Source organism: Pan troglodytes, chromosome 13 (assembly GCF_028858775.2).
Source record: "Pan troglodytes isolate AG18354 chromosome 13, NHGRI_mPanTro3-v2.0_pri, whole genome shotgun sequence".
NCBI classification, from domain to species: Eukaryota; Metazoa; Chordata; class Mammalia; order Primates; family Hominidae; genus Pan; species Pan troglodytes.
The window spans coordinates 15,656,094-15,669,629 of record NC_072411.2 but is presented as its reverse complement, the minus strand read 5'-3'; the positions used below and the strand labels follow the sequence as shown (position 1 = coordinate 15,669,629).

Sequence of the window (13,536 nt, the reverse complement as noted above, 5' to 3'; positions counted from 1 at the left end):
AAACTGAGGCAGGAGGATTACTTAAGCCCAGGAGCTCCAGGCTGCAGTGAGCTATGATTGTGCCACTGCATTCCAGTCTGGATAACAGAGAGAGACCCTGTTTCGAAAGAGAGAGAGAAAGAGAAAGAGAAAGGGGTCTCACTTAGCCACTCAGTCCGAATTCCCAGTAGTAGACTATTTAGAGTATACCATTTTAGATCTTTTTCTTATGATCATATGGGCTCATACATTTATACATGCACATACGTATTCACTTATGTGTATATCTTTTAAGTAAAAAAGTATTGTAACTAGATTTTGTTTTTTCAACTTGCTTTTTTATTCAGTAAAAGATACATTTTTCACACACATCTTCTTATTTTTATTGGCTACAAGTAATCCATTATATTGATTCAACAAAATTATTTTACCACACTTGGATACAGAGGTATTTTCCAATATTTTACTGTTACATAAAAATGTCGTAGAATGTGGTAGGGGGCCCTTTGCACAGACATCGTATAGCCCCAGCTGAAAGTCTTTTCAGGACATATTCTTAGAAATAGAGTTTATCAGTTATTGGATTTGAGCATTTAGAGTTTTGAGAAATACAGTCAAATTGCCCTCTGAAATGACTGGGCCAATTTAGTCTCCTATCAATAGTATATGATAACACCTGTCTCTATACACTGACTGCAGAACAGCTATGTTGTTTTGGACAAAAAAAAAAAAAAAAAAGACACAACATATTTCGATAAAACTGCATTTAATTTAAAATTTTTTTTCTTTAAATATAAAAGAATAGGTATACTATATTTTTCTGTACTATGGAGTATAAAATGTTATTGACGTTAAGTTAAATGAAAAATTACAAATATAACATGCCTATTGTAAAAAAAATCAGGCATATGAAATTGATAGTTAAAAATGAAAGGTGGAGGTGGGATGCAGTGGCTCATGCTTATAACTGCAGCACTCTGGGAGGTATCATTATTGTTAAGAGTTGGATTTGTTAATTGAACCTGGGATTGTGTTTTGGCCATTTGGATTTCTAGTTCAGGGAATTTCTGAATTGTATTCTTTTTTTTTTTTTTCAGTAGATTCTTTTTGTTCCTTCTAACTTCTAGAAACTGTATCAAGTGTGACTTTTTCTTTTTCGTACATCATATAGGTAACAGATAATTTTTCCTAATGTATCACTTGCCCTTTAAATTTGTTTATAAAATCTTTGTAACTCAGTAGAGAAATGCCTCTTAACCATATTCTTGAGTGTCAACGTAATTTTACAGGGATATTAAAAAAGTGTCAATAGGCATTTATAGATAGTGTTAGAGAACAGAAGATTTGTGACTATATTATTATTAAAAGACAAATAAGATCAGATTCATAGTTACTCATATAAAGTTACTCTCTCCACTTAACTTCCTTATCTATTTTCTTAGCAGGGATAAAGAAGTAAAACACACACAGTCACAAATTATATTCACATCACTGCCCTCACGTATAGGCTGTCTGATTGAGGAATCAAGAAAAATAATAGACATTTCACAATGTATGTACATATCAAAACATTATGTTGTACATCCTGCTTGTAAACAAGTTTTATTTGTCAGTTATACATTGATAAAGCTAAAACAAAGAAAAATGATGGAAGGTAGGGAAATAAAATTACTTGTTTAAAATAATGTAAGAGAGATTATCCTCATTATACTTGATTAATAGAGACTTAACACTCAAAACAAAACAAGCCTTAGAATATACACGATTGCAAAAGACTATAGAAACTGACAAAATTTTCTTAGGAAGATACCAACCGACTTTTGCGCCAGCAGGCAGAAAATTAATATGCTTGATTGTGGCCCATGTATATCATAAAGAAAATATATCTAAACATGGACTCTACATAATTAAAATTGTATTGTTTAAGTTTTAAGTGATTATTTCCTACTAATTTACTGGTATATTTACTATTGTAATAAATTAATTTTAATTGCTTATAATTTAATCTTCAAAGTAGTTCATCCATGAATGCTACAAAAATGTAAAATGAACCCTGAATAAATCTCACTTGGTGATTTGCTTTCAAGATTAAAGTATAGCTTCTGCAATAACAAGTTTTCAAAATATAAGATTATATGTCCAACATATTTACACATTATCAAACGTGACAGATTGTTTAGTAATTCCCACTAAATATCAAATATCTTCACTCAACTAGTGACAGAAATTTAAGATAACTGACTACAAATCTATAGCAAGAATAGAGAAAGCCTACCAAACAATAGACTCAAACAATAATAATAAACATCATGATTTTTATTACATGTTTGTTAAAACAGTAACAAAATGATAGGAAACATCAAAACTGATGGAAAGAACTGATGGGATCTGTCATATAATTTTAAAAAATTTAAGATTTTAGGAGAATTTTAAAATTTATTTTAATTAAATTTTTTAAAAAAATAGAATAGCTGTTCTGATTATCTTGATTCTCTTTCCCCAATGAGCCTGGTTAACATTTTTAATAAAGTCAGATAACAATATTTACCATTTTAAATATTCAAGCTAGAGAAAATATCTCTGTAAAACACTACTGAAAATGGTTCCAAAATTCAACTGATTTAGAAAATATGATCAGCTGTTAGATCAATGAAACTATATGGTGAGATTGTGCAGTGGAAGAAAATGCTGACAATTTTTCTTCTCTAGGAAATGCTAGGCTATGTCTTTCTCTGTATTTGAACATGACAAAATGTCCTAATTTGTGTGAGAGGAGCCATACTGAATTATACGGTCCAGCATGGAAAATGTCAAGACTGTGTTAGGGATAGGAATTACAGAAGGAAATAACTACAATTCTGACATTGTTGATGGTAACAAGCATGCATGACATAAAACATTCCTCTTCATTAAAATATTTGCCTTTAGTGAGTTATAAAATTATCTACCAATGTCATGAAGAAATCATTTGGATATATACCTATATTAAAATATTAGTGTCATTTTTTATTTGGGAATGAACCCAACTCCTATTTAAAGGGTCTTCTACAGCTGAAACCAGGACTTGGAAGTTTGTGATTCTATTATTATCACAAGACACCAGGTAACAATTGAAAGGAATGGGAAAGAGACAAGGTAGTTATTTTCTGTGAGGAAAGAACAAAGAGTAGTGTCTTGTCTCTTACTGGAGATTATGTCCTGAGATTCTTGAGAATCCCTATGTTGTTATAGACAAGTATTTTGCACCAACTACTACTTTCCCTGTGATTGCACAATTTTATCAACAGTGTGATTTTAATCTGTACAGAAACGTTGGTTATATAGAGGAGAGCTTTTCAAAATGTGGTACCCTGGATAGGCAGTATCAGGTCATTGGTCATTTCCCCGACCTACTGAATGAGACCTACTGAATTCTTTTATTTTAATTCAAATTACTTAAAATATAATAGAATATATTAGTTCTTCACTCACACCAGTCACACTTCAAGTGCTCAATAGCCATATTTGGCTAGTGGTAACCATATTGGACAGGAAATATATAGAACATTTCCATCATCGTAGAAACTTTACTGATTAACGTTGCCAATGTCAGGACAGCGATCCAAACTGCTAAATTCATCATGCTACTTTTAATTACTGAAAAACTGCTAATACCCTCACTCACTTGTACTTCTTTTCTTTTACTTCATTTTTGTCATGTCCGGTAGAATTTTAGAGATCAGATGATTTTGCATTAAGATGTCAGAGGGAGGCAGTATTGCAAAATCTCCCTCCCAAATTTGCAAACCAAAAAAGCACAAAACCAGTTAAAAAATTTGATAAGATTCACCATCAGCAAATAAACATAAACATCAAAAAGTGGCAATCAAAAAAAAAAGAAAAAAGAAAATTCTGGAATTGGGTACAACAGTATCGAGGAAAGAAGAGGAGTTACCTGATAACCTTAATAATATTTCTCCAGTTTGAAGAGAAATATATTAAGAATACTAGAAGTAAACCAGGGACAATTTTTAGAATGAAAATAGCTCTTGAGATTGGAGGATTTTACACAGCAATGTAGGACTTTGGCAGTGGTAGAAAAACTCAGAGTGATTGCTTTCTTGAGGTGGGGGACAGGTGTGGGAGGTTGCTGACTTGCAGAACCCCTACCTGTCTAGGAGAGTTGGCTCTAGTACAAAACATTCAATTTCGAAGAAGAGAATGGAGCTATGTGCTCCAACAAGGAATGGTCTCAGCTTTATCCAAGATAAAGCTGTCTTCATGACTTCAGGTATACAAAAGTAGATTATTTTTAGTATCCACCGTTCAAATAATAATTTCAAAGGAAAAACAAAGGTACTAGATAAGATGGTGAAAGTGTGAAGAATTCATTCACTTACGTTATAACAAAGTAAATAGAAGGTGTGGACAGAGCTGCCCAAATTAATGATGAATGAGATTTTAAAAATGGCATATAACTTTGCAAGCGTGTTTGGTCAAGGGTAGGGTGTGTGTTGAGAGGATCACAACACGCAAAATATAAAACAACAGAGACAATTGCACAAGATGTAAACATATTTAATATAAACATGAATTCAATAAAAGAGAAAAATGTTAATAAGTAGCAGAATAAACATTATCAAAGCAAACTGAATATCAAAACAATTTTGCTACAGATATTAATATAATAAATGAATGAAAGCCAAAATAAACAAAGTAGGATTCTTGACTATCAAGCTACTGGCATAGAGGGAATTAATCAGAGTGAACGTGAAGAAAAAGACCGAGAGAACAAAGCAATTAGAAGATGATAGATATGGAAGATGGACAAAGAAGATTGAAGGTAAAGATAATTGATGCTCTCCAAGTAGAAAATCCAACAAATGGAATGGAAAATAGTAATGAGGAAAGTAACATAGGAAAAAACTCCTGAAATGAGAGATCATTGAACCTGCAAACTAAATAGGCACAATAAATAAAATACTAGGAGAATTTATCACTGAACCACCAGCATGCATATCTATCCTAATTCATCTTTCATTGAACTTCAAGGATGAAGAAATACTTTTTTGCAGAGAAGTTACTTACAAGGGAGAAAAAGCATGCTGTTTTCAAACTTCTCCACTGAAATATTCTATGCTAGAAAACAATGTAAAACTATCCACAGTTTAAAAAGGAAAGTGTGATTCAACAATTCTGTGTTATTTCCAGTTACATTATCATTTGAGGAAAAAGGCAACAGGCAGACATTTTCAAATGTGAACAAGAAAAACCTTCAAGGAATATTGCACTCACATTTTTCTTGGGAAAAAATTACCTGCCCAATGATAAATTCAGCCAAGAAATACGTTAAAATAACTACGAAATGGAGATACCATGGTAGAAGTTGCAGTATGCATTGAATCTATTTAAATATAAGAGACAAAACAATAGAAAAATTATAGCTATAGAATGGTATATAAATGCTGAATAAAGCAACAAAATCAGAGGGAAGGTAGAAGAAAAAATTAGGGAGGGGAAAAAGTTGTAATCATGTATTTCACAGCAAAGAATCAACTAATGCTGTAAAAATGAAATACGTAGTTTAAATTGATTATAACATTTTAATGATTTTTAATTTCTAAACATTGTTGAGCGTTTAAAAAATTCATATAATAAGCATTTATGCAAAGTTCAGAATTCTACTTCAAATTATTTCACTTTCATTAAATCAAGTACAACTTATTTGGTTTATTTTAAATTTATTTTAAACTTCTAACTTAAAATTAAATGTCCTCTTATTTAAAGCAATTGATTGGCTGGGTACAGTGGCTCACATCTGTAATCCCAGTATTTTGGGAGGCCAAGGTGGGTGGACCACTTGAGGTCAGGAGTTTGAGACCAGCCTGGCCAACATGGTGAAACCCCATCTCTACTAAAAATACAAAAATTAGCTGGTTGTGGTGGTGTATGCCTATAATCCCAGCTACACAGGAGGCTGAGGCAGGAGAATTGCTTGAACCCAGGAGGTCGAAGTTGCAGTGCGCTGAGATTGCACCACTGCACTCCAGCCTGTGTGACAGAGTGAGACTCCATCGCAAATAAATAAATAAATGAATAAATAAATAAAGCAATTGTTCACTGATTTTAAAAATGCTAAGATAGAAATAATAAGCATATCTTAACATTTTTGTATTAGCACAAACATATTTTTACTAGACACCATTCACTAGTTATTTGATGTAGGAGAAATGTTTCTTCTTTGAGTGCATAGCCCCTAGATGAAGTTCAAATTTTTCCTTTCAGAATAATCATGCCACAATATATTTCCTATGGTCTCTAATTTCATTTTTTTAAAAGAAGAGTAAAACATTAAAACATTTAAAATGTTTGCAAAATAATGTGATTGCAAATCCTTCAGCCAGGCACGGTGGCTCACGCCTGTAATCCCAGCACTTTGGGAGGCCAAGGTGAGCAGATCACGAGGTCAAGAGATTGAGACCATCTTGGCCAACATGATGAAACCCCATCTCTACTAAAAATACAAAAATTAGCTGGGCGTGGTGGCATGCGCCTGTCACCCCAGCTACTTGGGAGGCTGAGGCAGGAGAATCGCTTGAACCCAGGAGGCTGAGATGGAGGCTGCAGTGAGCTGAGATCGCGCCATTGCACTCCAGGTGGGGCAACAAGAGCGAAACTCCATCTCAGAAAAAAAAAAAAAAAAAAGCAAATCCTTCTAGATATTTTCCTATCTCACCCGTCAGTTTTATATTTTTTTGTTTAACATGAATTCTACAAGAGTTTTTAACCACTTAATTGTGTCAAGCCTCTCAAAACATTCCATTTAATTTTTATAGATACGACAGATTTTTTATATATTATTATATATGTATATTTCTTACTATCATTTTACAGTTATGCATCACTTAATGAGGAGAACACATTCTGAGAAACACCTTGTTAGGTGATTTTTGTTTTCCTGCAAACATCATAGGCCCTACTTACACAAACCTTGAAGGTGTATAGACCACTACCTTCTATATAGGATCTAGCTTATATCCCGGCTGGGTGCAGTGGCTGACGCCTGTAATCCCAGCACTTTGGAGGCTAAGCGGGTGGATCACTTGAGGGCAGGAGTTCAAGGTCACCCTGGCCAACATAGGGAAACCCCATCTCTACTAAAAATACAAAATTTAGCTGGGCATGGTGGCTAATCCCAGCTACTCGGGAGGCTGAGGCAGGAAAATCGCTTGAACCCAGGAAGGGGAGGTTGCAGTGTGCAGAAATCTTGCCACTGCACTCCAGCCTGGGTGACAGAGTGAGACTCTGTTTCAAAAAAAAAAAAGGATAAAAAGGATTTAGCCTATATCCCAAGACTATATGGAATAACCTATTGCCCCTAGGCTACAAACCTGAACAGCATGTTACTCTACTGAATATTGCAGGCAGTTGTAACACAATGGTATTTGTGTATCTAAACATACCTAAACATAGAACAAGTACACTAAAAGTACTGTAAAAGGCAAACAATGGTGCACTTATCATGAATGGAGCTTGCAGGACTTAGTAAGTTGTGAGTGAAAGAGAGGGCCTAGGCCATTACTGTTCACTGCTGTAAGCTTTACAAACACTGCACACCTAGGCTTTGTTAAATTCATTTTTTAAAATTTTGGTAGTAAATTTACCTTAGCTTACTGCAGTTTTTTACTTTATAAACTAAATTTTTTAACTTTCTGGTTCTTCTGTAATAACACTTAATTTAAAACACATGGCACAGCTGTACAAAAATATCTTATTTAATCATATCCTTATTCTCTAAGCTTTTTTCTATGTTTAAGTTTATTTATTTTAGTTTTTTTCTTTTTAAAGCTTTTGTTAAAAATTAAGACAAAAACACACACATTAGTCTAGGCCTCCATAGGGTCAGGATCATCAACATCACGGTCTTCTGCTGCCACATCTTGTCCCACTGGAAAGTCTTCAGCAGCAGTAACATGCATGGAGCTGTCATCTCCTATGATAACAACACCTGCTGAAATACCTCCTAAGAGACCTGCCTGAGGCTGTTTTACAGTTAACTTTTTTATTTTTTTTTTTGAGACGGAGTCTCAGTCCGTTGCCCAGCCTGGAGTGCAGTGGTGCGATCTCAGCTCACTGCAAGCTCCACCTCCCGGGTTCACGCCATTCTCCTGCCTCAGCCTCCCGAGTGGCTGGGACTACAGGAGCCCACCACCACGCCCGGCTAATTTTTTTGTATTTTTAGTAGACACGGGTTTTCACCATGTTAGCCAGGATGGTCTCGATCTCCTGACCTCGTGATCCACCCGCCTCGGCCTCCCAAAGTGCTGGGATTACAGGCGTGAGCCACCGTGGCCGGCCTACAGTTAACTTTTTTTTAATAAGTAGGAGTACACACTAAAATAGCCATAAGAAATCTAGTATGGTAAATATATAAACGAGTAACATTATTATCAAGGATTATGTTCTATATATAATTGCATGTGGTATACTTTTATATGACTGGCAGCACAGCAGGATCGTTTACAGCATCATCATCACTCACACGAGAAATTCATTGTGCTATGACATTAAGACAGCTGTGATGTCACTAGGCAATAGGAATTCTTCAGTTCCATTATAATCTTATGCAACCACCATCATACATGAAATTTGTTGTTGACCAAAACATCATTATGTGGTATATGACTATATTACTATTCATTAACTGCAAACATAAAAATAAATAAACAAAATTACAAAATGCAATGCAAAAATGAAATGAAGAACAAAGCCTGACTGTGTTCTGGATGCTGGACAGAGGCTATCGTTGATATTTTTGGTTGTGTGATTAGCAAATATTGACCCCTTCGTCCTTCCAAAAGAACTGCAATGCGTCTATTCTTCCGTTATGGAGCTCATGTGCATTAGTGCAATGTAACCATCACATTATATTTCCCCAGTTGCAGTCACTATTAACTATTGACATGTGACTTAGACAATCCAATCAAGCTAAATCATAGAACACTTTCTTGATTAGAATACTGAAGAGAAACCTTCTTTCTCAGCTTTTAGATATATACAAAGAAACATGTAGGTCCAATTGCTGATAGTAACCATTCTTCACCATGAGAGTCAATACAGGATGAAACTGGCACTGTGAGGAAATATGTGTTGCAGTCCTCAATGGCATGGAATCAATGGATCCATCATCCTGAGATCCACCCTGTTTCTAGATGCCTGCTAGGTAAATAAGTCTTTTTGTGTATAAGGGTGGGTTGAGCAGGGTACCTAAAGCATCTTCACTGACATAGTCATCTATGAGTCAAAGGCTCCAGGCTTTCATACCATACAAATGACAAATAATATACAATAATCAATTGTGTGCTAGAGTGCAATTATAAACAACTGAGGCCATGGATCTTCAATCTCCATCAGTTTTCAAAACTGAATGTAACATCTGTTGAATTTAGAGGTCTGCCCTAATCAGTTGTTTCCCTAACTTCAAACGAATTCAAATTGGTCCTGAGTTTGGACTCAACCATTTCTATGTAAACTAGCGCTTGTCAGGAAAATTAATGAGAACAAGTTCACAGCTGCTGACCCTCTAGGACAATAACAAAAAGTGAAGCCCAAAGAGTGATTGGCAACTAGAATAGTTGTGATTACCATTCAATCAATCTCATTCTAAATGGGGTTTTAACAAAACAGAAAATAATCTGTGGAGAAACAACTTATTCATAATAGTCTAACTTGTTTCTAAATTGCGCTACTATAAAGGATGACACACTGAATCCAAGTTTTCAGGCTTGATTTTCGTCACCATCCATGATGAGTCCTGAGGGTGCCTTGGTCATTTTATCAGTGCAAGGTGTGCGTCATGGAAGTGAATGAACAAAACATGAATGTCTCACTATAAAAAACAGATATAAAGATAATACGGAAAAACAACTATTTTTAAAGGTTGATCGTTATCTTCTTTAGTAATGAAAAATTAAACATCTGAAGAAGTTGTGCCTTAGAAAAAGTGGAAATTAATCTCATATTTTGGTTTAATATCCCTTGCCCCCCTTTTCCTGTGTTTCTTGTGAAATCTTATGGCATCTTTCTCTCCATTTTGTTAGTCTACTTTCACTCTTTTACTTTTTAGTCACGATATAGAAAAAGTATAATTTTGTTTATGTCACAGCAAACTAAATGAAGATTGGCACCCATTTACATCTCTGTGTGAAACGATTTTAATGTGCCAGTTCTTCCAAAGGTGTTTTTACATGTAAAGCTAGAGCTCTAATAATAGAAAGAAAGTTTCATGTTTTCTAAAACAGATTCAAAATATAAGTGAGCAAGTGGTGGTGATTTTGAGAGGATTAAAAAAAACCCTTTTCTGGGGAACCTATGATGGTACCATGTAATTATAATCTAGCTTACCTCTTTGCCAAGACAAGAGGTAAATCGATTTAAAAAAATAGAAAGTTAAATTATGGCTGTAAAAAATCACTTTCTGAAAGTGACTAGCAAGCCATAAATCATAGTATCCAAATGTGACCTCAAAATTTGAATTAGTTTTCTTATCTCTCAAATACTTGTCAATTTTGCAAGACCGCCCTAAGCTCTAAATGTGATAACACTAGTAAAACATGAGGCATCACAACTGACACACAAGAGGTGCTCACATTTTACTCTTTTATTTCAATCGGGTATGTATTGAGCTGAGCTATGTTTATAAAACACATGTTACAAAATGTATCTCCCTGGATTACCCAATTGAGTTGTCTATTCCTTACTAATGACCCTCTAAACAGAGTCTTCTTGTTGCTGCTCCTCAACTTCCTAGTCTGGAAGTTAGTTAGATGGAACTAACTTAATTAAACCAGTTAGATGCATATTCCATGTGCTCTCTACCTTGTGTTTAACTCAGTCATCCATTACTTGCTTGTCTATTCTACTAAGTGTTGAATCACTTGAGCACTGGGGATTCAGTTCCTGGAGATCAATAATCTTGGGGTTGGACAAAAAAACAAATTGTACAACTGTATTGTTAAATCCTAATTTATTTAGTGTAAAGTAAACAAAGATGCTTTAGATACATCATTACTTAGGATCACATATTAATATACAAATTTAAATGAAAAAACTGAAAATCCATGAGTAGTTCTGCTTAGCTGGCATGGTTGTAGGTAAAGTTCAGATAAACTTGATCCCTTGTCCAGAGACAATCTGATAATTATTAGGAGATTAGCCACTATCTGGCCTGCATATGATGTGTCCCTATTTCTCCTCAATGTGGCAAACAACCTATCATTTTCATCAAATACATATTGGAAGAGTTCGATAAATAAAAATACTACCAATACAGAAAATAGTTTTTACTCTTATAAGGTGGGGCTTTTAAAATATGAATCAGCTACATAGAATCAGAGCTGCTAAAATATCGCTTTGACCAGTAAACCTATGTGCTATAAAACCTCTGGAGCAAGTTCTCATCATTGTCACAGACTTCACCTTTACTTAAGTCATATCTAGATTTTTGTCTTAATTTATTTCTCCATTTTAGCTTTCCACTTATTTCATCCTAAGGCCATAACTAAGCCTGCAATTATGTTGAAAACTTGTGCATGCTCCAGGCTAAGCTTGGCCATCCTCTGCCTTGATCGCTGTCCAAGTTTCCAGTTTTTCTCCTTTATTGTCTAAATCATCTTTGCCAAGCAGAACCTAGACATTAAACCATACCTAGGGCAGAATAAAGGGTGGGATAAGACTGACTGTTGGCTATTGAGAGTAGATTCCAGTGATGATAATTAAGGCAAATAATAATAGCACCTATAACAGATGAATCCTAAAATCCGAGTGGTTTAAAACAATGCAAATATCTTGATTAGATCGTAATTTAATGAGGGTTAGTGGGGACTGGAGTTGGGGGGGCTTTCTTCTCTATTGAAACAGTTTGGAGCCAGGTGCATCCTTTAGATGCTTGGACTCTTGTTCATTCAGCCCAATGACAGGAAAAGTAGGCTAGTGTGTTTTTTGTTTGTTTGGTTGGTTGGTTGGTTCTTGCCTGGAAGAACCACATATCATTTCCATTCACATTGCATTCACCAGAACTCAGTCACATCATCACACATAGCTGTAGGAATGCTGGAAAGGGCGGTCTAGCATGTGCCAAGGAAGACAGAATACAGATGTCAAGAATTTCAAAAAGTCAAGCAGATTATCCTTGGAAGTATCAATCCAAGGGGTTTATAATTTTGTAAAAGAATTCTTGACTCATTCCTTTAATTTAGTGTGTATGAGTGTGTGTGAATCCACACACCATAGACAAACACACACATATACATTTCCTGCTATAATCTCTGTATAATTTAGAAAAACAAAATTTAAACAATGACCTTATATTGTCAAAATACTAAAGGAAGCTATGTAAATTCCTTTGTAAACTTAGTAATGCTCTTCCAAAACAAGTAGTCTTCCCAAAAATTTCATATGCCTTTAATACTTTAGAGTATTATGTAGTTCTGTTTTTTATACCACGTCACACATTTACTGTAATAATTCAAGAGTAATATGAGTCTGCATTATTGTGTGACAAGTATATGACATCAGCCAGAAGTGTTGAAACTACACCAAAATTTTTGGGGTTTTACCTATCAGATGATTCTATTAATCTACCAACAATAAATAAAAAGACTTCATTTGTTTAAATGTGTCAGTTGGCCCACCTGTCAAAGATTAACAGGAAAGTGTTTGCTTAGTATGGCCCCATGAAATGAAGTGCATAACAAATCTGAACGGAATTGGTTGGCTCAGTCCAGAATGTGAAATTGATGAGGTCATTATCATGACTTCAATCATTGTTCAAATTGGCAAACCCTGTTGCAAAACCACAGAAACACTCACATTGCCTTGACAAAGTAATAGGCAAATATTGTCAGGTACTGCAAGGGACTCTGGGGAAAGAATCTGAATGGTTGGAAAAATCCTTTATAGGTCAAGAAAAATAATTCACTCAAATCACAAAGTCTTGCTGAAAAATTAGTAAACGTTTGGCTTTACCATATGAAAAATGAAAGTATTATAAGTATCTTGTTATTTAACATATTAATAAATGACCTGGTATAAGGAAATAGATTTTATAAACAGATTGTTCATTATTTCTGGATGTGTATAACATATAATAAATTATTGTAAGTCACATTCAGACATGGCAGAGCATCTAAATGCAGAAACCACTTTACTTTGGAATATCTTATTCAGTTACTCATCTTCCAAGAACATATAGTGAATGCCTAATAACTGATTGAGATGCTGGACATCAAAGATAAAAGAAAAATATACTTACCATCAAGGAGCTTTCTGTTTAGTGGAGGGCAATACATGTAAAAATTAATAATATAATGATATGCCTATTAAAATTGAAGTCTATATAAAGTTTGGTGAAAGCATAGGGTAAAAGCATCTGAGCTGACCAAGAGGAATGAGAACAGGTCTCAGCTTAAATGTGAAAACTGAATAAATTTTTTTCTGCCTGTATAGCAAGATAAGGAATACCTTTCAGAGCCAACAACAGCAGAGGCTAAGACATGAAGATATTATCAACAAGACGAG

General features: G+C 34.6%; 1 protein-coding gene across 1 annotated transcript in view; it reads right to left on the bottom strand.

Moving 5' to 3' along the window:
• Positions 1-13,536, bottom strand: part of DPP10 (dipeptidyl peptidase like 10) — a 1,405,070-nt gene that overhangs the window by 854,552 nt on the left and 536,982 nt on the right. The gene's annotated exons all lie outside the window — the stretch shown is intronic.